This window comes from Bombus impatiens, unplaced genomic scaffold, assembly GCF_000188095.3.
Source record: "Bombus impatiens unplaced genomic scaffold, BIMP_2.2 scf_0091, whole genome shotgun sequence".
Taxonomy (NCBI): domain Eukaryota; kingdom Metazoa; phylum Arthropoda; class Insecta; order Hymenoptera; family Apidae; genus Bombus; species Bombus impatiens.
The window spans coordinates 774,858-802,778 of record NT_176510.1 but is presented as its reverse complement, the minus strand read 5'-3'; the positions used below and the strand labels follow the sequence as shown (position 1 = coordinate 802,778).

General features: G+C 42.4%; 1 protein-coding gene across 5 annotated transcripts in view; it reads right to left on the bottom strand.

The window, feature by feature from the left end:
- The window catches only part of LOC100745810 (ETS-like protein pointed), a 146,539-nt gene that overhangs the window by 102,577 nt on the left and 16,041 nt on the right, over nt 1-27,921 (bottom strand). The gene's annotated exons all lie outside the window — the stretch shown is intronic.

Genomic DNA, 27,921 nt, shown 5'->3' with positions numbered 1-27,921 from the left:
GCGCGCACGCCGACCGTCATAAACCACAAAAACAGGGAGAAAACGCGGTGCTCCTGAGGTCTCGTTAATTTAACGACGAGCCAGCCGTTGTATTTCATAAAGCGAAACGAGAACGCAGTGAGGACACGATCGTAAATCTGACATCCGTTTTATCCTGTTAATTGCGGAAAAATTGTCTGCGGTTATTCGTTATTATCTTCATTCGAATACCATCGATACTCGTGCGCTCGTATATCAACGAACAAGACACCGAACATAGAGATCGAGACGAACGAATCGAACCGGAGCGAACAGAAATTCGGTAAATTCTGGATCTGCGTCCAATTCATCGTTCGTTAAAACCAAACTTTACTGGCACGAATTTCGTACCACCCTGTATACGCGAGCAACCGCGCTGCCACCGTGTACACCGACTCGGACATTAGGATCGGCTTAGCCAGAGTAAAACGTCCACGGCGAAACGAAGCCACGGGAGTGGAAGCAGAAGAGCAAAAGTCGAAGAAAGGAGAAGGTGAAGCGCGGCAGATGCAACGGCGCCGAGGAGTGCAGAAGAAGCAGGGAGGAAAAAGAGCGAACCGGTAGGAAGAGCGAACCTGGGTACGGGGGAGGGGGCCGAGAGGATCCAGAGTGAGCCTAAGCTCGTCGACTTATAAATAAATCTCGATCGCGTGGCTCTCCCCACCACGAGATCTTCTCTTCGTGCTTCGCTTCTCTATTTCTCTTCCACTCATTTCCATCCCCCTCTACTTGTTTCACCTTTCCTCCTGCTCCTTTTTTCATCCTTCTTCTCTCCCTTTTTCCTCGTCCCTCGTTTTTTTCTTTTATTTTCTTTCTCTTCTTTCTGCTCCCCTCTTGCATCTGTCTTCTTTCTTTCTTACTTGTATACGTTCCGCCGGTTCTGTATGTACGCGCTCCTCTCTTACTTTCTATTTTATGCAACGCATCCTGCAAGCATGTACCTACGTCCTCCACAGGCGGTCCTTGTCCTACCTTAAGCCCGGATGCCGAGACCGCTTCTGAAGATCGGGATCGGTACGCGTGGACTCCTTACGCTCCAGTATCTCGCGTATTATTTCCATGTACAGCGAGTACAAATGGGGATAACGTGCAAGGTATTTCCGCGTTTCAACCACCTTTACGACAGGACGACGTTCGTCCTTTTCGACGCTCCTTTCGCGATTCCCTACATCTACAGATTCGAGGCGTCCGATTCTTTGACTCGTTTCACTGATTTAGCAACGATCTTTATCGCTATGCCAAGATCTATCATATATCTTTTAGAAATATTCTCCTTCCAGCGTCTATGTAACGTCCGCCGATCGATTAAATCGTAATTTCGAATATTTTGTTAGTCGCGAGGTCTTCCAGTGGTAGATCTTGTATTTACCGCTTTTGTTGCTTCTATACAGGTGTACAGACGCGTTACGAGGTTTTCGCGAGTCATGTATACACGATGCTTATATTCAACTATTAGATGATAAACTGTGGCGCAATCTTACGCGATCGGGTGTAGATGTGGACAGTTCACACTTAACACGAGAGATAATAGTGGCGTGATAAGACGAGATTCGATCGTAGATAATGAACCTATTATACCATCGTATTAACCGACTTGACTCAGCATCGAACGCTAACTATCTATTTCCTATGTAACTAGAATCTACAAAGTGTAACATGTACAAATTACTTCCCATTTCTAACTTCGCCTTGAACGTCCAGGCTTCCTCCATAAATCAAAAGAAAAACTTCTCTGATGTACTTCGAGCATCGCAGGACGACACCAAATTCAATTATCAATTATCAAGTACAAGTCCTATTTTGCTTTCTTAGCGTCGAACCGCGTATCGAGTCAAGTGGAACGAGCAGGATGATGAAGATTCGGCGGCCAGGAGGCTGGAAGCATGATAAAGCGTTACAAGCCACAGCCTAAATAAATTGAAAGTGGTCAGCTAATGAATCGTAGGACGCGTCTACCAAGATAAAACACGTATCGCGGTGGAATACAGCAATATATATCGTTGCCGGGTTCTGTTTTAATTGCATCTTTCAAAAAAGTCTAATTAACCAGTCCACGTATGTCTCATTGGTGCATAGAATACAAATTCATGGTAATACGATGAAGATTCTACTTAGAGAGGAACAAAAATTCAGCTCTATTAAGTCCTGACTCCATACAATAATATTAAACTTCTTAACGTTGAAGTCAACTTTCTCAGTTTACGAACTAACGAAGATAGAACAATTAAGATCTAGATAGAGCCAGCGATATAATAAGTGAACGACCTTTTTTAAATATACCCAGGCAGGAAGTATATTTAAAATGAATAACTTATATTCAAAGATTATTATCAATTATTTAAACTTTTGATTTATTCCCCTATTCAAAAGTTCTTCTAATTAAAATCTGTATATCTTCGCCTTTTAATCTCAACGTTCAGAGTGGCATGGGTGAATATTTGCTAAGTTAAAACTATCGCCGTAGTCTGAAAGAAGATTCCCGACGTCGCTGCTACGTCCAATGACTAGTCTACGTAATCGTTAATTATCAGTACGATTTTCTCTAAGCTCGTTTAAAATTTACTACTAAATAATCGAAGGATTAAAAGTCTAGACGAGATACCAGGGCTTCACGTCCTTCGTTATTCGTTTCAATTCTCGAAACAAGTAAACCCTAACTGCTGACCGATTTTACGATCTTACTATATCAGTTCCACCGACAGTGCGACCGAGTCGGTCGCGTATCGTCGATGCTTGTGTTCGCTCTGGAACCGCCTGTGTTCGCTGCAACACCTTAAGCACAATCATTTGCATCCCGCCGTTATCGCAACAAATCGCCGCGAGAACCCGTTTCACTTCGCGTACACGCGGGGCCCCGGCGTGTATAAAAGCACGGTGGATGGATAAAGAAGGAGGGAAACGGAGCTGGCGAGTAGTAAAACGCGAGAGCTCTTCTTCTTCGATCTCGCTCCCACCGTCATGACCTTATACTTCTCGGGCAAAACCTGTTCGGCTTCCTCTGTACTCGTTGCTCCGTCCGCGACGCCTCCCGGCGGAATCAATTATTTATTTCGTTGTTTTATTTGTTTAACGTTCGGCTAATCAACGCGCGCCCTGGACGTCGTCCGCGAGGCGCAATCGAGACCACGGCGCGGCGCTCGGCCTTTACGACGAACAGCGAAGAAGAAGCCAGATGCTCGTTAGCTCGATGACAGTGGCTCCATTTCTCCGACCCTAAATGATCCCTGAGAGTGGGACAGGGAAGAGGAACGCTGATCCGCGTTTATTTCCGGAACAACGCGAGCACTGGCCGCCCGAATTTCCGGTTCCATTCGCCACATCTATTCTCGCGTCGACAAGATTAACGATTTATAAAACGTAGATTTGCGGTTTCTGCTTTTGATTGACTTTCGTCCTTGACGACTCACGGTACACCGTATCGAACTTTCTTTGAAAACGATACGTATCTTCTGTAAATATTTTACTGTATATTAGCGCGCCAGCTATCGCTGAATTTTGTGCAATTTGAGATAAAACCATTTCGTGAAAACCTTCTGTCCAACGACAGTCCTATCTCTTCGTCGAACCTCTTACACCAAGCTAATTCACGACGCGTCTCTTTCTTCTCCATTCCAAGCAATTTCTACCATTTCGAGTGCCATCGCCGCTTAAGTTCGTCTGTCTCTATCAAATTCACCCGCATCAAAACTGACCATGTCGTATCTCGAGACGAGGATCGTCAAGTCGAGTCGAGAACCGATTAAGATCGTCCAAAACAGGCCACACGACGGTCATTGAGGAATCCACTGGAGAGAAAAGGAGGAGAGAGAGACGAACACGGCTGGCTCGCGCCGAACGAAGAGGATACGAAGAGGTTGGAGGATAGAACGGAAAGAAAAGGGACGAGAAAAGGACGAGTCAGGGGGGCAGGAGAAAGAGAAAAAAAGGAAACGACTGGTCCAGAGCGCGGCTACAGCTACAAGAACGACCTGAGGCTAACTGGTGCGTGCCGGTCGTGTGGCGAGCCCGGCAAAACCTGGTGGCAGAGGGGAAACCGAGAGAAGTGGACGGATGGGTACTTCAGCCGCTGTCAACTGGTTTACTCGGCCACTCCTACGCATCAGCTGTCCGGCCGATCTCCTCTCGAAACGGCCTCTCTTACATAAGAACTGTAACGTCCATCCGATCCATTGAAATTCCTGGCTACTGGACTTTCCAACCACGTCCGACGAAAATTACCATGCATCGAGTCGTCTCGAAGTTTCTACGAATTTTCTACAGAGAATAATTATTCCGGGGAGGACAGTGGTGCTATGAGCTGCGCTTTTGCACAATTTGAAACTCTGCCCCGAATAAGCGAGCTGTAACGTTCACGAAACGTCTGTGCAAAAGTGCAATTCATAACACGGCTGTCTTCCAAGAAAGAAAAAAAAAAAAAAGAACCAAAAGCATGACATCTATCATCTATCGTCACGGAAGCTTAAAGTCTGGAATAATTATTTCGCGTGAAGAGACCAAAAGGCGGATATCGAATATGATTTTTCTCTAGAAACGGAGTTTTTTCTTTCTTCTTTTTCTTTTCGAAGGTAACTGGACTTTCTGATGCAGCAGCGATTCGAAAGGAAACAAATCGGTCTTGTCGGTTTTCGGAGATAAACACAGGAATAATTCAGAAAATATGCTGACACACGAGCAACGCGCATTACCAACGCGATCGAGCATGATGAAACTAAACGAGACCGCCTTTCAATTGCTACAAAAACTTGACGACTTATGGGAATCTGTCAAAAAATTCACCGTACCGAGAACACACGTTTCATGGTTAGAAACAGTAAACATGTATACAAAGGATCCGTGGAACGAGAAGAGTTTAACGAGGTTTTCTCGGAAAAGTAGAGTCTCCGCGTTGATAGCAAACAGCAGATGAATCGCGTAATCACGTAGACGCGAACGTCTTGCAGCAATCTAGCGGAAAGAAGCGGGCAAATTCATCATCCTGTTCGAAGCGAGACTCATCGAGCAGGGAGCCGTTCTATTGGCAGGCGGATGCGGTTTTACAGGCCAGATCCAGAAATCGCCACGATTTCCGTCAATGTAGCACGTCGTTCTTATCATCGGTGTTTCGTTGATAACACGATCAGAGTCAACCACCAACCAGAGGAAACCAGAGTTTCGTATTTTATGTATCACGACGACTTTTTCGTCGTTATCGGATACGAGTTGGTTTGCTAAGGAAAGTAGGTGGATTCGAAGAAAGCGATTTCGAAGGAAACAGAGATTCGCCGACCTCGTTCTTCCACTGCTTATTCGAGATGGAAACACTTTCGAAAATGAAGGTGCCGAAGCATCTATGTGTTATTTACTTTTTCCAAGATCGAATATTTTGGAGAAATTGTAAAAACCATTTTTTTTCTCAATTACCAATAACAGAAACACGTACTTTCTGGTGTTCCGATCAATTTTCTCGTTCCACTTTTATCACTTGCAAGGATTAGTGAAAAAGAAGGAAAGAGATAATATTTTGAGTCATTTCAAAATTTGCATTTTTCAAGAACGCGGGAGACATTTTCAAGGAAACGAGATTTTAATTCATCGCAAGATGAAATTTTCTACAAAAACAGGAGATTTCAATTCATTATTATTTTACACTTCGCTGTGGAATTTATGAGCGGACATTTTTTATTAAAAAATTGTTCGCTTCTAGTGTAATATTACAGATTACACCGGATTTAGTAGATACGTAACTTTAAAGTCACACAGGATTGCTGTAAAGGGTTAAAAGTCGAGAAGAGATAAAAACCGATAGGATGCCAAGTCCTCGTTCTGCTTCCTATCTCCAACGACACTCGGAACGCAGTCATTTACCGATAAGTCGCATTAATTTATGCAAATCGAACAGTGACTCGATAAAGGATCGACGCGAACAAATCACTAACTAGTCTAGTTACAACGATTCCTCATCCTCCCGCAGTTTGCCATCCATGTAGAGTACTTACTATCTACTACCAGTTCGGTCGATGTCTGCGTGATATTGAAAACTCGATGCATATAGATTTTTCTAATTTTTACTCGGACAGAAACCTGCTGGAATTAACTGGATTCGCTTTAATCATCGCTCGATCGTATCATTCAGAATTCACGGAGTAATACGTAGAATGAAAATTTCCTTAAGTCTTTCGAAATTTCATATTCGAATGATAGACTTGAAAAAAGAAAATCTTTATTTAAAAAATGCTAAACCTATTCGACGATATTAATGAATTTTTTGATGATATTTATTCACATTTATATTTATTACGATTAACTATAAAGCTGCGAGTAGGCAGAAAATATAGGAACAGTTGTCGTGATTTCGAGCAATTACAATTGCAATTTACACTTTTTTTGTTTCTTAAACGAACGATCGTATCGCGTGAAATCGAGCACTCGCGTTTCAATCGAATAAAACGAGACACGAATTTTATCGTTAGTTCACCAATGGGAGAAACAAAAGGGTCGAATATATTTCCAGGTGTCCAAGCGAAAATTCGCGAGCAGCGAAACTACTATTAGGGATCCACAGATGAGATAACGATTCCCACGAGCATCGACGTGTGTGAAAAAAAGAAAAAATAATAGACTTCCCATAAGGTTCGGCAAAAAAATCACGGCAAAAAGACCGAAGTAATTATCGTGATCACCCCTATATATCTGCTTCGCCGGGTGAAATTATCTGCGGCGTGTAATTTTCTGTGTCGGGAGGCCAGCGTGCTCTCTGCTCTCGCTGCCAGTAGCGATGGCCCTTGGATTTTCTCTGTTACAAATTGTCAAACAATTCTATCCGATTTTCTTCTTTTTAAAGTACAGAAACTAATCTTCCATCGTGTGAACATGCAAATGTAATTTCATTTATATAGGATGTTCTTTTAACTAGTCGAGAAAATGGAACTGAAATATTATTCATTTCTATTTGGTACTTGGAAAGAAAAGGAAATCTTTCGTTATTCGAACGTATTTTATTTTGTTTAAAATTTCCTTTTTATTTTCTTTTAGTTGAACGAACGGAAGCGAATCGCGCATAGTAGAAATTTTTGAAAGTCGCCGTATCGAAGCCATCGCTGACAGATATCGAGCGTGCGCGTGAAATAAAGGAGCCAGACGGTTTCAGGAGCAGCTGAAAATTAATACGTAATTGCAGCCGCGACTGCAAAGGAGCGTTATTGAGAAAAGGCGAGCGAATTCCAAAGAAATATCCGGCACGTTGCTCGTACGAACGTTGCGAGCGAACTGGTTCACGCGTAGAAAAGAAAAATTCATTTGATCGAGTATTAGTCAGCGCGTGATAAGGAAATGATTCTATAATGTATAACCTGAATCGTTTAGCAAGTTCGTTTCCTGTGAAATTTATAAAACATGAATACACGTACAATTCTTGGAACGCGCGGCACTTGTGAATGGAACTGTTGGGGTAAAGATTTTCGCGAGATTACCAGAAATCGTGGAAAAGCTTAATTTGGACATCGAGGATCTACAAGATGTGTCAGCCCAATTAGAATTACCAAGGAAGAAAGTATAACTTATTCTGTAAAAATGGAACGAAAGAAAGTTTAAATGCTAATCCACGCGGAGAAACGCCATAATTATAATTAACAACAGCAAGGAATACATACGATACACGGGCTGTTACGGAAAGCGATAACCTTGCGAACTTACATTACTCTACGTAGAACTTACGATCGATCCTTTCCGATGAGAAACACGAAAAATTTGTTCTCACGTCGTGAATCGTATGAATCATCGACGTGCTTTTATTCGTTTCTGTGTGCCCACCGTTCTGTGTTTAAGCGTAGCCACAAAAATGAATCATTAAATCTCTTCGTCGAGGTAGCAGGGTATTTGTTACAAACATTAAAATCGTAATACTCATACACATGTGCCGATATTAAACTTTTCTTCCATCGCGTCGAGGGTGATCTAATCTTCGTTGAAAGTCCATCGCAACCGTTCAACAGGATCCCTCATCCAGAAAATTTGTGAGATCAAGTTCGTAAGTTTTTCAACGAAACAGCTGGGATCTGTATGTATGGTTGCAAAATGGTAATTTCAGAAGAGCGAGGAACGAGCGCGTAAGGACGGCCACGCTCGGAGAAGGTGTTCGTGGTTGGCGCGAAAGGGGAAAGAGGAAAGAAAGTCTGAAGAGAAGGGAGCAAGGAAGCCGAAGAACGGAGAGTATCCTGTGCGCGGCGAGTAGCGTGGCTAGTTTTTCTCTCTATCGCGGAGGATGAATGAACCCCGCAATTTGTTGGGAGCGAGGACCGAGCAATGCTGCTATCCGGGCCCCATTATCTCTATAATCTCTCGCGAGACCAGAAGCTGCGCTCCAATAGAAGCCTCGACCGGCAACAACTTAACCATAATATACCGGCACTGTATCCCATAAGGCAGATACACACCGTATAAAACCGAGGCGACCAGAGGAGAAGTGCAAGCAGTACCGAACCGTACGCGTACACTTTTCTGTCTTTCTTCGATCGATCTTCCACGCGATCGATTCTTACTGCTTCGTCTATAGCGCGCTTCTTTCTTTCCTTCCTCTTTTGCAACCTCGTCATAGACCAGAGATCGCCACGGAATTAATATCGATCGTCGATGATTTCGTTTTGTTCCCCTGGATAATTGACTCGACGTTGAGTAACTGAGACGTCTTATAGAGTGTCTGTTTACGTTTCTTCTCGGTGAGGAGAAGAGCTGCAGACAAAAGCATCGAGGTTACACACTGCAAGCTTGTTAATTATTCCTGTTCATTAATTCCGTACATGATCAGCGCTTCGTGATCGAGCGGTCGAATGGTATGTTATGCAAGCAAAGAAGTTGATTGCCATATTTATTATCGCTTCTTAATTATTCGTTTCCATTAATTCTATACTACGAGTGATGACGCCTTTTTAATATGTATCTAAATGTACGTAATTGATTCAAATTAAAGCGATGTAATGAAGATAAATAAATAGGTATACACCTAATCATAAGCCTACCTCGATCAAGCTAGATACGAATATTATATAAAGCATATACAAGCATGCTTCTAGTGATTGTAAAATCTCAAGATTTTCTGCCAGTCATTTTAACTGGTTTAATGGAAATGACGTGATCGAAAAACGCTACAACATTTGAACCCGCTGAATACTCGCTAGCGTATTAGCTTCGGCTGTTTATACATGCGCGTTGAAAATTTCATCTCCGCTCGGTGAAAAAGTGATCTAACAGCGCAACAGATGCTACCGAGAAATCGTGAGTGTTAAAATTCTTTTTCTTCGAGAATTTTCCATGGAGAAACGCGTTCGGTCCAATTTTTTCCGTGTCTCGGGTTGGGCTCGTTTCACTGTGGCGAAAACAGGAAAAAAAGAGGGTCGATTCCGCCGTATAATTTGCAGGTATAGAGAACGCAACGAGCAACGTCTTAGATCGCGCAGGATGGATTTAAGAGGGTAGGGCAGAACCAGGCTCGTAACATATAAAGGGCGCAAGATAATCAATTACCCCAGCTACCGACTTCCCGAGAGAGCAATAACATCGGCCTGATGTTGCCTGTGCAGGTCGTGTACCTGTTGCAACGGCGTATATTTAATGGTTACCCCTAATCGTCCACGCTCGGTCGTTATTACAGCCTCTTTATACTTTTCCAAGAGATCGACCCTCCCTCGAAACCGTTTCAATAGAAATTTTCCTAATTCGGTTCGACAATCGAGCCGATACATTTACGAGTGTTCATTGTGAAATAAAAGATCCGTGGAAATCGGGGGAGAAGGTGAGTTTTCGATCAGTCATCCATAATCTTGTGGACGACGGTTGGTTGAATTGTTGATCCGAATGACGAAATAAATCGATGTTATAACCGTCAATTATATTTTAAAACAATAAATAAATAAGTACAGACAATATTCACTACTAACTGATTCACTACAACTGTGTATAGATCGCCCTTAAAATCGCTCCAGACTGAAACTGAAAAACTAGTATTGATTCGCACAACTGACTGATAACTGAAACTCTTACGGTCGCGTTCGTTTATTTATACTGGTCGGGAGAGAGCCGGAAAATTTGAATTCGAGTTTGCTTGACGGTTGCACGTAGCGGCGACATTGTTTTGTCCGGAGTTTATTTCCACTGCTTGTCCGGAGACAAACCATTTTTATTTCCACTGCTTGGTAATCTTCCAGAGCTCTACTTTTACCTATCGTTGATGAGTACATATTCCTAATGCAGTTTTAAAGACATAATGTTTTTTAATCCTCCGTAGACAACCCAAGAGTTAGACGCGAACGTAAATTCAGACTCGATTTGCCCATGAACATTCGATATTACGATAAAAGCATACAATGCTGACCGTGCCATCGTATCTCTTTAACGATTCATACGTGCCGATATAGCCAACGGCGCTTTTACTCTATAGACAATTCACGCAAAGTTTGCCCGACAGTGAACGTATCGGAAAAACCAAAAACCTCTTCCCGTGTAATCGCCGTTCGATCGAAGAGGGTTGAACGAGTAACGGATAGGACGCAGCTTGCCTAGAAGGAAGAGACGCGAAGAAGGAGAACGTAGGCGTGTCCCCGTAAATTCAACGGAAACGTTGGATCGAACGAGAGGAGGCTGCTGAGGCATAAAACTAATCAGCGGTTTAATAAAAGCTCACCGGGCAAGGACGCGGCCCTCCGTTTACTCTGCTCTCTGGTAGCCGATCTATCCTTTCAAAAGCGCGTATATTCTGTGGCGCAGGCCAGGAGAGAGAAACGAGAGTAGTGGCGTGTACACGATAGTCGAACGAAGCTTAGGTGGTTGGCTGCCGTCTGGACGTATTAAAGCCTGATATTCCGCGGCAAACGTTAAGAGGCTCGAAATGGTGAATAAACGTTCGCTCGTAAAATGCGCGGCCAGCCGTATCTTCTAGGAGTAATGGTGCGTATGATACGCACCGAGTAGCTGTGCACCTCTCTTTACCCCTTCCGTTTGCCTTTTACTTCGCCTATTGCTTTCGTTTTACTGTTTTTCTGTTTCTCCTCTCTTTCTGTGGCTCGCCTCGTGCGCCTCTCTTCTCCTCTTCGTAACCCGTTTCTCATTTTCCCTGTTGCTTTTCTACCTGCTCGCTCGCTCCTTCTTCGTCGTTTTCGCTTTATTTCCGTCTTCTTTTCTCTACTCTGTTTCTACTTGATCGCGTAGAATCGATTCGTTAATTGAGAAAAATCCAGGGGACGATAGCCGATCGTTTTATAGTTTCATTCCGATTAGGAATTGATAATTATTGGTGAAGATTGATCAAGCAACAATTCAATGATTCCTGAAGGATCGTTCGTCTTTCTTGCGAGGAAGAACGACTTTGAAGGCTTACGACGGACAGGAGAAAGCTAAGCTGGAAGAGGGAAATTTCTCGAGCATTCGTTGACGAAGATTCAAGAGGATGAGAAGCACCCCGAGGCTCTGCAGCACGATGACGAGCCGCAATTATGTCTCCACTGCCTGCCGACCGTGTAGAGGTCGTCGTGTACAGTAGGCCGCGAAAGTTCCAATTTGTCACAAATTTCTTTGGAAATTATTATTCTACTTTCTTTCCTCTTTAACTCGATCGTTCGTATCAATACTTATCAGTACGTATTTAATGAACGATTAATAAAATTTCGATAAAATATATATTATCTTGTACATGTTGTCTTGTAAAAGAATCTTGTAAATCCATGAAATAATTCTGGTTGTAAATCTATACATTTTTCTTTATTGAAAAAAGATCTGATAATATATATGTTTCCTTTATTAGCAATGCCAAAATTTATTTCACACTCCAACCTCTCGATTTCGTCGTCGATCCAGAATACCAACGCGTATGTTTTCCATCATTTGTAAAATTGAATTTCCAAATTGTTTATTTGCAACCTTATTTCAAACCTCTGATCCCCATGAGCATGCGCGGAAAAAATTTTTGACCAGATGGTACGTCGAGAACCCGATAATTTACATACCTGTACGCCCCGTAAAATTAAAAAGGATTCCCTCGGTGCAAAATACCATCACGACGTCGTCACTGACCTATAATATTCCAGGCCATATATACCAACAGCCCTACGAATAATTCACAAATTAGTTGCCGATGAAAGGAAAGAAAATTCGATGTTGAAGTTTCGTCGGTTCATTTTTCTTCGCGTGGATCAACAGGTTTGGATCTGGTGCGATATCTCGCCGATGGATCGACGGAATCTCGAACCGGGATCTTTCTATTTGCATCGTTAATACCTCTGTCGAGGATAAATCATTTTTCTTCGACAGAATGCCGCGGAGACCGCGAGTTACGCCGAGCTGTAATGTAACACCTGGCCAGCGGTTTAAGATACGAATCAGCTGTACGCAGGCCCTATAAACGAGCAGTTAACGTCGAATGCGGTTGTTGCCGCGTAACGACCACGGCACGCTAACTGTCCGTCGTTCCTCTAATTTATTTGCCAGTAAGGACACGGAGTAACAAGTCGGTTCTCCGAGAGTCAACGCACTTTTTCAAGTCAAATTCGAATTTCCGATATTACAATTTTCGATGTTTCTTGATTAACGCGAACTTGAGCCCTTGAGATGTTAACACTCGTTCTTTTATTAAAACATGAATTTTTCTCATTGAGAATTTCATTAAAAAAAAAACTTCCAATTCGAATTCCTTTTCGAGAGAAATTTCCATTAAAAATCTTTTCAGTTCGAATAATTTCTTTTCTTCTCATTAGTGGTAATGAACTTTATGAATATTTCAAGATATTTAGCAATAGTTGCATCGTATACAGATAAATCTGAATGTTTTCCTTTCTGGGAAAAGGACTGCAGGGTGTCCATTATCCTCGGCACGATCGAGGATGATATATTCCCGAGATCGAGAGATAAATACAGGAAACCTAATGGATTATGAAATACCATAAACTCCGATCGAGCGTTTCTTTCACCATTTCCTTCCTCCGCGTACGCGTCATTAACGTGCATTAGCGTGTTCCAAAATTTCGCAACGGCCCCGAAAGAAACCCGTAATAAAGAAGAGTATACAGATCTTCGCGAACGATCAATAACGCTCCATGAGAAATTAGTTCTAACGTTGACGAGGTGACGCAACTTGTAGCAACCGCTGTACACTCCCGTGTGCTCTGAACTTCTCAGGAGTTCGCTCGAAGGAGAAGGGATCGCGGATGAAACGACCGGCGCTGGGTATAGCGAGAGCGGAAAAAGCGCTAGATGTTTATGCAAGAAGAAAGAGATCATCGGCGAGAGAAGGAGCAAAATAACTTGGATCGAAAAGTAACAGTACAAGGCAGAAGCTTTTTAAGCCGACGAAAGGGGGGAAGATAGCAATTCCAGATATCCAGAAGAAACGTCAAATTAATTAACCGGAGGAAACTTCGATATCCAGTGGATAAACTTCTCGACGATAACCGATGCTCGTTCGCTTCAGCTTGAAAAAGCCACGCTCGTTAGTCATATACACACGTCCGACAAATGAGCTTCTGACCACCTTTCAGCCTGCATCGCAATCAACGAAAACAAAAAGTCGTGCGCACATAGAAACGAGTTGAAAAGAGGCAGGAAGGGTTAGAGGGCCTGAAGGCGAAAGATCGCGGCGAAACTCGGCAAAAGAACCGGAGAAGTTCGGTCCAGAAGGAGCAAAGACAAAAACGAGGCTACACCGGTCACGACGACCAACGTATCAAAGGATAGCCGAGAGACAGACAGACAGACAGAGAGAGAGAGAGAGGGGGGGGGAGAAAGACTGAACTGAAAACCAGCAGAAAGGAGAGAAAAATAGAGAGAATGGTGGAAGGAGAAAGGAGAGGGGAAATGAAAAAGAAGGGAGATGCAGATATTACGGCGGACCAAGAGAAAGCAGAAACGCGGACACGCATACACACACACACAGACATACACACACATACAGATAGATCACCGACAAGGGAAAGGGAAGGAGAAGCCGAAGGAGCCGGAGGATGGGGTAAAACGGACCCACCGTGAGCCACGTTCCCACGATCTCATGAATGAACTCGCGTGGCTACTCGCCACGTGGTGGGGAGGCTACTCTCCTTCCTTACCCCTGCCCCCACTTCGTCCCTCGTCGACAGGCAACATCGTCCACGGTATCTCGGCTGTCCTCTCCGTGGTTCTCTTTCTACAGGAGGCAAAACCGAGACCTGGACACAACGTGGTAGGGGTAAAACATCTTCGTGGATCTACGGCCGGGGGTAAAGAACTCGGGGTCATCCTCGAGAAAGGATACGACACGTCGTTCGTTCGAGGAAATTCGAGCAAATTTCTTAATCTTCTACAAATGGATATTTCTGCCGTCCCATTGGCAAGTGAATTATGGATGATCACCATTTGAAATTGTAATAGAACGAATAGGAACTGACAATCGTTCGAAATAGCTCAAATTATTTATAAACAGATGTTTCTTTGCTCGCGAGCGAAAGAATTACGGTTGATTACCGCTTCTGAGCGTAATAGAAGAAATAGGAAACGATAACGATTACAAGCAAGGTGCTTGATAACGATGCAATATAATAATAAAAATAAATAATCCTTATGGCGACGAGTCACAGACGTGACAGGGATTACTGTTCCGATTCGATAAAAGAAGATAGTGTTCATACTTCGATATCGTGTCGTCTAATACAATGTTGCAACAGCTAACGCACGCTCAGGTGATTACTAAAGCAAATATAAAGCGCTTGACCGTGTAAACAAAAAGGTTTGGAACACCTGAAAGCAAGGATGTCGTACAGAAGACTAACAATAGTAACGGTACCTTTTTTACAAGAAAAAGAAAGGATCCTAAGCGTTGAAATATTGGGCAATAGGTTATGTCAGACACGAATACGGCGATGATTTCAGCGGCGACTTTTTTCGAGTCACTTCCGGCGAGACGATTCATTGACGGAGATTTAAATGTCTATGAAAATCCGTAGAAATTACGAACGAACTTCGAAAGTAGCTTTCACTATGTAATAGAACACAGAACGCTGTTTAAACTGGAAAAGGTTCATGTTTATATTGCAAGCAACTTAGAAGGAAAGCAGAGTACAATAGCTCTATCGTTGAGATCGTATGGAAAAAATAGAACGATGCATGCGATCCTGGATGCGAGTGCATCGATCGATGCATTTACTTGATGCTTTAATTTAGGTGTTCCCTTTACTGTGTTGACCACTACAACCGCTGACGCAATTTATATTAAACGGCGATGCGTCGGGACGGTTGGACGTTGCGCAAGAAACGGAGCAGGTTTCGCGGTAATTGCGCTTTGCAATTGTAAAAAGAGGCGACCACGCGGTAGGGGTAAAGTAATTCCGAGCGATTGGGCCTGACAGCGGCGCCGTATTGAAATTTCCAAGAAATTGCATGCTTTTTACAGTGGACACTTTTACAGTCCCAATAACAAATTCAAGGAAAATAGTCTACTCCCACTGTAGACCATACAATTTCCTGTTAATTAACCCTCCGTGAGCAAACATAATACGAGTACAAGCTAAGTTCCTTTATATCCGATTACATATCGATTTTTATGCACTTATGAGAAATTTTAATACGCAATAGTCCACGGATTATACGTAATATCGAAAAATATTTTCAACTCGGAAAGGGGGAAATAGACCTTTAATTATTTTCTATTTATTTGACACTCGTAAAAATGTAAACTTGTATGAAAATTCATAATCTATTTCTCGCTGTCTGCGGCATAATTTTAATTCAAGAATAAAAATGGCAAGTCGGTCGCATTGGAAATTTTAATTCGAGCAGAACGAAACGTTAATTCGAATCGGGTTGTGCGAAACGTTTTTAACGACATCCGTAACATAATACCAGCCAGAGAAACGCATTAACTTAGCGCGTATCAATCTGAAAATCAGAAATCAAGGCTCGATACCGGGACGAATTAAACCGTTACGGGCTACTAATTGCCGGACCGGGTTTCGTGGCCGTCCACGGAGATAAACTGGCTTGTCGAATCACGTGAGAAAACACGAGAACGAGAAGCCGCTTCGTTTATTAGTTCCTGGTCCACCCTCCGCGGCCTGGCTCTCCGGTTGCCTCCTCGTGAATGAAGCTGAGTCGCGTGGCGCCTCGTGACGTCACAACCTGTTGCTACCTGTTTCTCTCCTTCCTCCTTTATTCCCTTCGTGTATACCTTCCTATCTGCTCCTTATCGACCGCATCTCCCCTCTACCAAGCCACCAAGGCCTGCCTCTTTCTCTCTGGGTTCGTAACTCTTACGTGTTTCGGATTACGGTCATCTCGAAAGACTTTAGGCCTCAAAGTTTAGTATAACTTGTATCTGAATTAGATTGGAAACAATTTGGTCCACGTATTGAGAATAAGGTGCTAGTTTTCGGAGATTGTAAACGAATATCCGAAGTTAGTTTGAAAATCTTTTTAGATATAGTTTATAGAGTTGTAATCCTTTCGTAAAACTTTTTGACTCAATTCGACGCTCTCCATCATAGAAATTTGTTGAAATAGAAAATTTCATTACGAGAAGAACACGGCAACTATCTTCCCCTTTTACATTTTATACGAGTTAGAAGGAATGAAAGAGTGATTTACATATTGTCAGTATCGCTAGAAACAGTGCTACTGTAATGCAACTTTATAGAGCTCTGTTGAATTACGTGTATGTAAATGCTAACAACTCGCTAGTAGCTCGCCAAAGTAACGCAACCTCGAGGATTCCCCGGATTCCGGGCCCAGGAAGATTCCTGTTTTACCCATAGCGGGTTACGTGAACGGCAACGACGCCGCCTATGTGGAAGACCTCGAAGTCCCTCTACACGGATCAGGTTAAAAAGCACCGATAGAGGTAGCCACTTTCCGGTTTCGATCGGTGACCTCGACGACACGGTGCAAAATCATTCACACGGATCGGGGGAGCGACAAGCGTATGCATTTTTCACGAGGCTAAACTATCTTTAAATCCCGCTCAATAAGGTGTCGGGCAGTGAGAGAAAGGTTCGTTTCTATCGAACGCCTCCGACCAATGCCCCCGGCAACGTCTATTTAAGGCGAACAGAAACACCGATCGAACCGGTATAATCGAACGAATCGTTAACTCACTCGCTAACGCGTCGCGTGTACTTTTATCAAAGGTATTTACGATTTATCAGGAACGAAATTGATTATTCTGCGAATCGATGGTAACACGTTCGCGATTACGTAATCTGAAAGAATAGTAGTCTTCTTTGTTTTTATAAATTATTAACGATCCTTTATAAACGAGCTACGCTGGGACAAAAAATATCAGGGACAAAAATGGAAGTGGATTTAAACGACGAAGAACGAATCGGAGGGAGAAATTCGCGGCAGAAAAACAGAACGACACTTGAAGAATATATATCCCTCGTCTAAAAATAGACCATCGATGCATCGCATTCTCAGTTCGGAGAATGAGCAGCGGTATAAATCATTGAAACAACAAGCTGTCAGTCACCGATAACCGATTCCAGAGATCGATTCACGACGTTTAACCGAGGCAAGGTAAATTTCTCAATGAATTTACCAAAAATAATCAGCGTTCGCTATCGAGAACAGAGGTATTAATGAAAGAGGTTCTGAAAGGTCCTCGCCAATTCTATTAACGTAATACAAGACGAAAATCTATCGCTTTCGTTACTTTTTATCTATTATTCGTTTCCTTCGACGAGAAAAGCATACATACAAACTGAATAACGAATTCACGAATTCAAACTGAGTTTATTAAATACGATCGACGGAAGAATGATGAAATCTATATCATTCCAATTCCCCTTGTTCTACCTCTCTAACAACAAGAGAAACGTACAATTTCAACTAACCAACTTATCAATGAATCTGTTAACAATGAACGTCCATCATTATCAAACAAACAAGTATCAATGAACGGACACAGGACCGCCTCCACAAATTTCCTTGGCCTAACCCGTACTAATAACCTACCATTCTACTCCTACTATTCTTGTCATTCAACAAGAAAAATATATATACATAAGACTGAACGACAACTCGTCTCTATGCAGAAGCTTCTGAAGAAGGTCCGTTCTTCAGAGTCCTCGAGAAGCGTTTCAAGCGAGCGCAGGGCAATTTGGAAATCTTGAAATTCCCTCTTCACGAGCGCAGCATCTGTCCACGGGCAAACGAGAGGCCCAGATGAGGGAAAGAACGACGAGGAGAAAAAGAGAAAAAGAAAGAGAGAGAGGGAGGCAGAGAAGAGTTTGTTTGAAACTGTAAATCGTCGTCTCCCGGGATCGAGGACGTGAGAACTGTATCTGCGTCTGGTCTCCGGTAGGTAAGCAAACCGGGCCGAACGAGAGACAGGGACGAGAAGTTGAAGAGGAGAGGAGAGAAAGGGGAGACTCGACCGCACGCACAGCTGCGGTTACGCATTTCGCGCAATGCTTCTTCGCTGTACTCTCTGCAGAACCTCGGGAGAGCGGCCCACGCCAACAATCGATTCCCTTCGATGACAAACGAACGTTTCTTTTCAGAAACGACCGTCGAGAGATAGCACTTGTAACCCGTAGCTATAGCTTGAGATGTATGAAAAGGAAGAACAGATAGGACAGGGAAAAGGGACATTGTAACCTATTCACTTGAAACGTCCATCTTTAGGTATAATAATTTCTTTGTTCAGGGGTCTCCTATTGTTTTCCGTGTGGTTTCATTTCTGTTAACAACGGATTGTATCATATTGATATGAATGAGATTAACTTGTCTTTAGTCATTTTTTGTTACATGACCATAGAACGTACGAATTAAGGGCACGAGCTAATTAGTTAAAAATTTCGAAGGATAGCCTACAGGATTTTAATTCGTGCTTCAATTGTCTGACCACGTAGCTATATCATCGCTTTGATGCTTCTATGATGTCGAAATTGGCTGCTACCCGTTCCGCCAAAAGGGTCAGCTCCATTTACAATACCCTTTCTCCTGTTTTATCATGCTACCGATGTAATTACATTTTACGTACCATTATAATCGTTTTATCGTTAACAACAGCATAAAAAAAGAATCTGGCAAGAGTTGCATGAAGGTAGAGGATTTAATTATAATGGAAAGGGTTAAAAATAATCGATTGATCGAACAAGCGCGTACGAAGGAGTAACAGGTAGACGCAAGTAGAATGCAAGCGGTGGATAATATACAAAAAAGGCGAGCGACACTGAAGCGTGGGACCGGTCAACGTGGTCCCATAAGTTCACGTTTCCCTTTCATGATCCTTTCGAGCGTGCACCCTCGTCCAATCGCTCTTCCCCACGATCACGCACATTCTCATGCACTCGTCAGGCTTCGACCGCATTTTTTCTTTTTTTTTTTCCTTTCAACGTTTTCCCTCCTGTTCTCTCCGTGTCGAATACTCCAACGATCCGATCTCTAATTTTTACCGACAGCCTCGTGGGGAAGCCTTTGACTTTGCGACGATCCCCCGCCAAAATGGAAAACACGAACAACGATACACGGATACAGTGAATTTCTCGGTTTCTCGATTGCTCGAAAACTTCGTCGTCTGTTTCGCGTCAGCGTCAAGAATCGACAAGAAAACAATTCGCAAAGACCAACCACTTCCCCCTGTGGCAAACAAAGTCTTCCAAGACTGCAAGATACACTATGCAGACGACGACGATTCCGCGAATTGCATTTCGAAAACCAAGATATCCTTTCCCACGTGTACGCGTGGAAAAAGCATCGTGTACTGTGGAAAGTACGTGCATTCACAAACGAATATAGAAAATGGGAAAGAATAAAACGAAGGAAGCTGAGCGACGTGAAGAAAGATGAGGGCCGGTACATACCGCCTTTTTCTGCGATGGAATTTTCCGATCTATCGAGCAGCCACATAATTGACCTTTCGATATACTTTTTTCAAATAACGAATCAACAAGTTCAATAACAAGTTCAAAAACATATATTTATACTTGAGCATATCTGTTACTAAACAATCCTAGAACAGATCCAGCAGCAAAATGCCAATGACAGACAAGAACGATACAATTAAGAATCCAGAGACTTAACGGCGATTGTCAAAAACGCTACTAGCTTCGACACTTCTCAAACAACCTAGTAAATCCTCCACCGCTATTGGAAAATAATATTAAATCTTTAAACTATTCGGAAAGTGACTTGTTCCTTCCTTCTATTTCACGAGACTCGTCTTTTCCTCTCCCAAGAAATCCAACGACATTGTCTCTCGTCGATATACACCACCGATATCGCGCTCGTAGAGAAAAAAGCATGTGTCTACCGTATAAAAGAAAATGTAAAGGATCTGATTCGAAAGTCGTCGCGTTCGAGGATGCCTGGTAAAAACTTCAGCTCGCGCGCTCGTATCTTTCTGTCCCGCCACTTTTAAATAACGCTACTGTACCCTGGCCTACGTGACTAGACTCTCTCCTGTCTGCTTGTGTGCTTGTACACCGATGAATCTTATCAATCACTCGTCGTACAAGGCAGACGAATATTTTTTACCCCTCCCCTTAAATGCTAAATGGCGTTCTTCTGCGACAGGGACACGCGCCATCGCGCAGCCTGTCACCTGACGCAGTTTATAGTGAAATTTTAATCGAAACAGCCCAAGAAATACCTATGGACTGTTAAGTCGACGCCTACATTGTCCGTTTTGCAATGTTTCACGGAGGTGCCTAGAGACTTACAAGTTTCGTAGAAGAGATATTCTACGAGTTAACGATGAACCTCCTGCTGTAGGTACAGATAGGACTGCTAGATTAGATTTATGGCCGAGATTGTTTTATCTTTTTGCCTATGTACCGCGTACGGAATAGCGATGTTTCTAACGGAAAGGTACTTGTCCCTGAATTGCCAAATTTTGTGACAAAGAGGCGCTTTCTGCCTGGACGTCTTGGTAACAGAGGTAGGAAATGGAGAAAATAGTGAAACGCTCGTCTTTCTTAGTGGAAAAGAGTGCGAATTTTATTCCGAGTACGACTATAAATAATCGAATAAATACATAACTGATACCTTCCGATGGAATATAACGCAAATTCTATTCTAGATTTGACTCTAAATGGTAGAATAATTTATCGCTTTAGTGGTAAAAAGCGTAAATTCTATTTTAGATACGCTTGTAAATGGTAGAATAATTTATTTTAGCTATTAAGGTTAACGTCACGGAAGAGCTAAAATTGTAGCTGTTGACCCTAAATCAATTATGTATAGATTTCCCATTTATATTTGGATTTGTTACATTATTTACCATTTCAACTTTTCAATCACCGATCGTTCTTTTTCATCCCAATTTATCTAACACGTGAAGCAAATTGAAACCGCATGAAGAAACGTAACAAATTATTTATCAGACTCGATAGCGCTAAATTCTTGATCGACCAATTGCACCATCGAATAATCGCACCTCGAATCGTCCACAGGAAACAATGAAAGATTTCACCATTGATTCGAGAAAGGGTCAATCTACGTTACAAAAAGTTGTCCAAGATTTTCAAAAGCGGGGGAGTTGTCGATCGCGGTATCCAATTTGTCATTCCAAGAAGCGATTCTGGGTAGTGAGTGATGGCTGCGTATATATACATATACATATATATGTATATATATATATGTATATATAAATATATACACACATATATAAATACACACACACGCACATATATATATATATATCCAATTTATTCCGCAGCCAGGTAGCGAGCACCGGATGAGCATGGCTCGACGTCTTACGTGCCCTGTGTGCTACGAAGGGCCTTCTACGACGAAGAAAGAGAGCCAACCACGCTCACTTTCCTCCACGATCATGTGTTACGGTACCGAAGGACAGACCTGTGCCAAGTCTTTCTGCTGCCAACGTATTTTCGCAGAGTTTGCTCGCATCTTTTCACGCAATCCATCGAGTTCCACTCACGAAGATCCCTAGATCAATACCACGAATACTTTGTTGCAGATTCGTATATAGAACATCCGGTTGCTTTTGACCAAGGATACGACTCGAACGAGTTCTGCATCGCACGTGGTGCCGCCGATGGAAGAGAAAACCTTCGCTTGCTTTTCCTTTGACACGTGACAGATCTTTACAGCCCATCTCGAGAGAACCGACGAGCTTTCAAGGGCAGCATAAACGGTGTGTTACCTTTATCCGAAACGAGCTTAGGACGAGAGTGGTACAAGTTTATGAGGATTGAGAAGTACCCTTTGTAGGAATTGTATTTTTCCGTTGATCGCAGTTAACGAAGATCGTCCATCGAAATACTCGATGGGTTAATCTCCACGCAATTTCCATCTACCTTAGCAACTGTACCTCGAATCTAACTTCACCCGACAATGATTACAATCTCGTTCTAAATATATTTCGCTGTTCGGATTATCTTAACGAAACCACAAAAACATTCTCAAGAACACCTGCCTTAGTCGCAAATCTTTATCTCTTTATCTTTTCTATCACCAAACACGAAATCCAGATTAGCGCGATTAGCCGGAGCAATTACCGCTGCGGGTCAGGTTTTGCTCTCAAGAGTAGAGCTGAACCGGACGATTAATTAACTCGAAAGCCGCTGTGCGTCGCGATTGCGATAATTAGAGGAACGAGAGGTGGCCGTCGTGCTCGTGTACGCAATTTTCTTATTACCGTAGTGTCGGTTTTCCAGTCTGGCAAGACTGAACGGGAAGGAAACACGGAAAGAAACAAAATTTCCACGCGTTTGTACGCGTCAATGTCGCCGTGGACAATGGCTATTTGCATAAAACATTCCGGCCGGCAACTGTCATCAGATGTCCTATCAGGTGGCAACGGGGTGAGAAAGGAGATCCGGTAACAATGGCGAACAGAGCGGTTGTTACGACTAAGTCCGAGAAAACTTGCATTATTCAATGGCCTCCTGCGGCCGTCAGGAAAATGTAAACGTCTCCTCGTTCCAACTACGCTCGAATAAAATAATTCCTTTCCCCATCGCAGGAAGGAACCGATCTTTTATTTAATCTTCGGGGACTAAAGACTATACGTTTGTCTCTTTTTGGAAGAAACCCGATATATACAGAGCCAGCCATGAAAGTTTAGTTACGTACGTCCAACTGAAGTCGCATTCTGTTAGAGAATCTACGTTTACGTTTGCGTATTAACACGAAACCAATTTGCTTAGTATATTAACGTATTTCCGAGAGGAATGGGAAAAATGTGGATATTTACTCGAGGAAAGTGTCGAGATGAAATTACGTCAGAAATTAGAGAATCTTTAATTTTATCCATACCACTGGATCGCGTTATTTCCTTTAAATATATGCGTGCAAGTTAGATTAACAGGTCTTTTTCTAAATTTAAGTAGTAGGTACGTAGACTTTGTATCTTAAGCTTACAAATTACACAAATCTATTTATATAGAACTAATTCGAGGCACGTTTCTAACACGGTGGTTTTCATCGAGTTCCTGCAAATATTAAGAAACAGATAAAAACTAGCGTTAATCAGTAACTAGTTACGTGAGTGAGGTTGGCCTTCGCGAGCTGCAATTCGATTTGGAATTCTAAATTTTCCACCAGCCTTGACAGACCAGCGTATCAGCGTTTCGACGGTTTCCATGGGAAAAACGCTACGTCGACGTGTAACTAAAGTAACGTCAACGCTGACGAAGGTTGAATGACTCGTAACGAAACCGTTAATTACTACAACCGCGATGCGTTCGTTACATTCACGTTTGGTGAAACGTTTCTGTTTTACCGATCCTAGTACTTGTTATAACATTTGATAGACGAGACAAATCTCTGCCTAGGTCTTTTAGTTCTTCTCGTCAAAAATATATTCTTCCCAATAGAAAAATCGATTCTTTCTTTAAAAATCCAGCATTTCTTTCATTTTTTTTAGTGAAAAATCCACTTTCGCTTTCTCTGAGTTTCGACGAATTCGATTCTATCTCGATCGAACTCAGTTCTATTGAAACAAGCGAATCTCTTTCGCCGATGTTTCCCCGATCCTCTGGTTTCTCATCGAAGAAAATCGCATTGGCGGAAAGCAAAGCGCGGTGGAATGGAATCACCGTGTTAAAACATTTCCAAGTGATGATTCATGGATCACGCGAGAACTGGAAAACCGTGGAATCAGTGAAAAATTGTGATCGTGTGCGTAACGAGCGCGAACGTAGAGGAGTAGATAAGTGGGTGGACGACGATCCAGCAGCGGGCCAGAGTGCGTGCGTACACGCGCACGTACACACGCCAGTAAAGGAGAATGGAAGGCGGGGGCGTTCAGTGGGGGGGCCTTAATGAGGATGCTGCTGATTATCCAATTCGTAAATTCTCGCTACATTTTGATCGTGCTCGCCGAGCCGCGAGTAACAAGAATTATTCCATGCTCCGTGCCAACCGATTTCCTCCGACGACGTTTCATCAATTTTTCGTGATTTCCACGTGCCTCGTTTATCTTCACCTACTCGACTGTTTTTTAAAAAATCCCGATTGAAATTACAATTACCACTGAACGTGGATAAACACGACAGAATTAAATTTGGTTTTATTCGTTTTCGATTTGAAGCTATTTATGAACAATATATTTGTACGAACGATATACATATTTGCCATAATGAAATGAATTTCTTAGAGATTCTGTGGCTGTGGAGTATGAGAAGTTCGATCGATGAATCGTTGAATGTTTCTTTCCTCAGCTGACAAGGTTGATCGATATTTTGGTCGGTTCCTTAAAGGAAAGGGAATGTGTACATAGCGCATATTAACCACTTTGCCGACAGCATTGACGCAATTGCATCGTCGAAGTATTCATTGTCAAGGACGAGTCGAGCTTCTTCCTTTGGTCGCAGACGTTGCATTAAAACAGTACAGATTGTATAATAGAAATATTGGGAACGAGGGCTCGTAACGGGACGGAATTTCGCAAGAGAATACTCCACGGTGGCCTTTGCTCACCTCTAGACACCGATCGAAACGGTTGATAACAACTGGACAGATAACAGATGGACAGAATCGCCGTTTAATATTCAACTATTCCGACAGTGTGTCCTCCGAGCGAACATATCGCATCTGTTAAGGCACTACACTTTCTGCGATTTACTCGTCAATCAACCCTTCGAACGAACGATATTTCGATATATGTACTCCGTATTTCTCGCCTCTATGGGTCACCATATAGAGACTAACCAACCTGTCGTTCGTGGAATTCGTTTTTGTTCGTCACGAGACTCGCGCCGCGTGCGTCGAGCAAATTGTATGCAAATCGACTGGCGATATTTTTAGACTATTATATGCGCTCTTGATCAATTGTCCTGTACCTTTCGAATACAGATACGCAGTTTAATACTCAAAAGCCTCTTCCAAGAATTTTCGTACGAGCAAACGCTTCGACCAACGTTATCCGTTTTCTTTTTCATTTCTTTCCCTTTTCTTCGCAGAATATTTCATTTCTTTTTTTCGTGGAAAAAAAGTGCCACGAAAGATACTCTCCTCTCTTTCTCCCTAAGATCGGTCACCCTCTCATTTTTTTTCCTCGCCGCACCGTTTTAAATTTTAAAATAGCGCAACACGCAACGTCGTGCGAGCCGGTCTGCGCGATCTAATCGGACAAGTTATACACGAGTAAGTGCTTATGCAGCTACCGCTCATATTATGCAAGCATCACTCGATGTAAGTGCACCTTTTAGTGTCACAATCCAACAGTTAACAGGACACTACAACCACGCCGTTGGATCGATCGTGTTTCAACAGAGACACAGGTCTGGAATAGCTGATTCCAGAATTCTTTCGACTACCCACATAAACCCTTCCATCTTCGGCCCTCGAGGTGGTAAACAAAATTCCAAGCCATTTTTACATCCTCCCGTAAAACACGAGCGAACCGAGCAAGGATTTTCCGCTGACTCCGCGCGATTCCGATCGACTGCCTGATACTTGAGAAAATAGAATATCCAAATGAATAAAAGAAACTTTATACGTGTGCTCTGCAATCTTTGGAAAATACTATCAATAACATTGTATTCGCGTTCAAAACGACTCAATTCAAGACTTTTGTTGAATTTCATCGATATAGCGTTTGCAACGTGTTCCATAATCAATTGGAAGGCTTAGCGGAAAAGTAAAGCATTTAGAATCATATCATCATATCAAAAACGAGAGAAACAGAAAATTCGTATTTATGTAGAATATACTGTTTTCGATCTCCAAGCGTATGTGAGTGTTCTAACGTTCTAGACCACACGCTCTTCTATTAAAAATCAACTTATACTATCTATAGTTTCCTCAAATTACAGATTCATTCAGTTTATACTATTTTTCCTTTGAGTTTCAGTGTTATTCTACGTGCGATCTAATAGAAAAAAAAACTAGTTAGCAACCTAGCGAATGAAGACGTGAAAAAAGCAAACAAACTTTCTCAAAATAAAGTACAGCTAATCCCACGCAAAAGGGAAAGGGGAAAACTAGCGATTATGATTACAATTACGTTATTCCCCTGTCCGGAAACCTGTTACGCGTTCGTGGCACATATAACCGCGTGCATTAACTATAAAGATGCCCGATGAATATGCCTGCGAGACTGCGGGAAATTCAACGTTCCCCCACAGGCTACTGAAACGCGCGGTGAATTAACGTCACACAAGGGAGCCTCGAAACGTTCCCTCCCTCTCTTCTCTCCTCTACCGCTCACAATAGGTATCTTGTGGCGCGTTAAAACTACAATGGCCGCGTACATGGCTAATTGAAACATTTGCCTGGACGATTACTAGACCGGCCGGGTAAACACACGCGTGAGCGTGTCATTTTCTCACGCCAACACCCGATACCCCGGGACAAATTGCATAGTTACATAGTATATATCGCGATCGTTCGATCGCTTCGTGTATATAAAACGTGAATAATCGTTCGACCTAGGAGTGAGCTCTTCTACGAAGAAAAAATTATACGTTCGTCAACCCTTTCGCTGATAATATTTCTGCTTCTCAGAGGTCGAATTGATCGACTCTAGATTTTTGTCAATTTTTCAATTTCATCGTGAATTTCAGCATAAATTGACGATTAACGTTTGATCGTGCGAATACGAAACATTTACTTTCGTAAGTTTGTTTACGCGAAGAGAGAATAATAACAGTAAATTCTGTGATAAATTAAAAAGAAAACAAAAGAAAAATGGTATTTGTCGCTCTTTCTCTGTTTTTCGATTTATCGAGATGATCAACGTGGTTCTTAAACCATCTCAATTTGCCACTTTCCAATCAGCTTTCGCAAATCTCTAAAGTTTATTTCAATTCCATATTTTATTCGGTGAAATTATATTTGAATATATAAAAGTAGAACTAATATTTGTAACACGTTGAATAAGGCGCAGCGAAAGGGTTAAAGCGAGAAACGGAACTGGAAATCACGGGCCCGTTAATGAATCAATACGATATTGGAGACAAATAAAGCGCGAATCGAACACAAAGGCGATGGAAATATGCGATTAACACCCTTGATTAACTCGCGGCCTGTGCTTCTTATAGATCCGCTATCATTAGCAGGAAAAATCTCCGCGATACTTGCTACGTAGTTTAAAAAGGGTCCCTCGATCGTGTATCCCCTCACAAAGAGAAATAACGTCGACTTTATCTACCCACGTATAAAGAAGCTTCTACTAAATACCAAGAAATATTTTTCAAGTTACCGATCTATGCACCAACATTCTATGATTATCATCGAACAACATGTTCCATTAGATCAGATCCAGAAGATCGTCGATTAAAAATGACTAATTACAAACCTTTTCGTTACGCTATCTGTTATTGAAATTGAAAGTATTTTTGTCAAAAGTAACTAAAGCTCTTCTATCACGTCAATTTCCCAGATATAGATCTGAATCGATTCGCAAGGACAGTTAACCCGGAGCATCGACGAGGTTTAACAAGCAAGAACTCTCATTGATGCTCGACGAACCTACGATCGTCCAACGGGCCAGGTGATCTCCAGGTA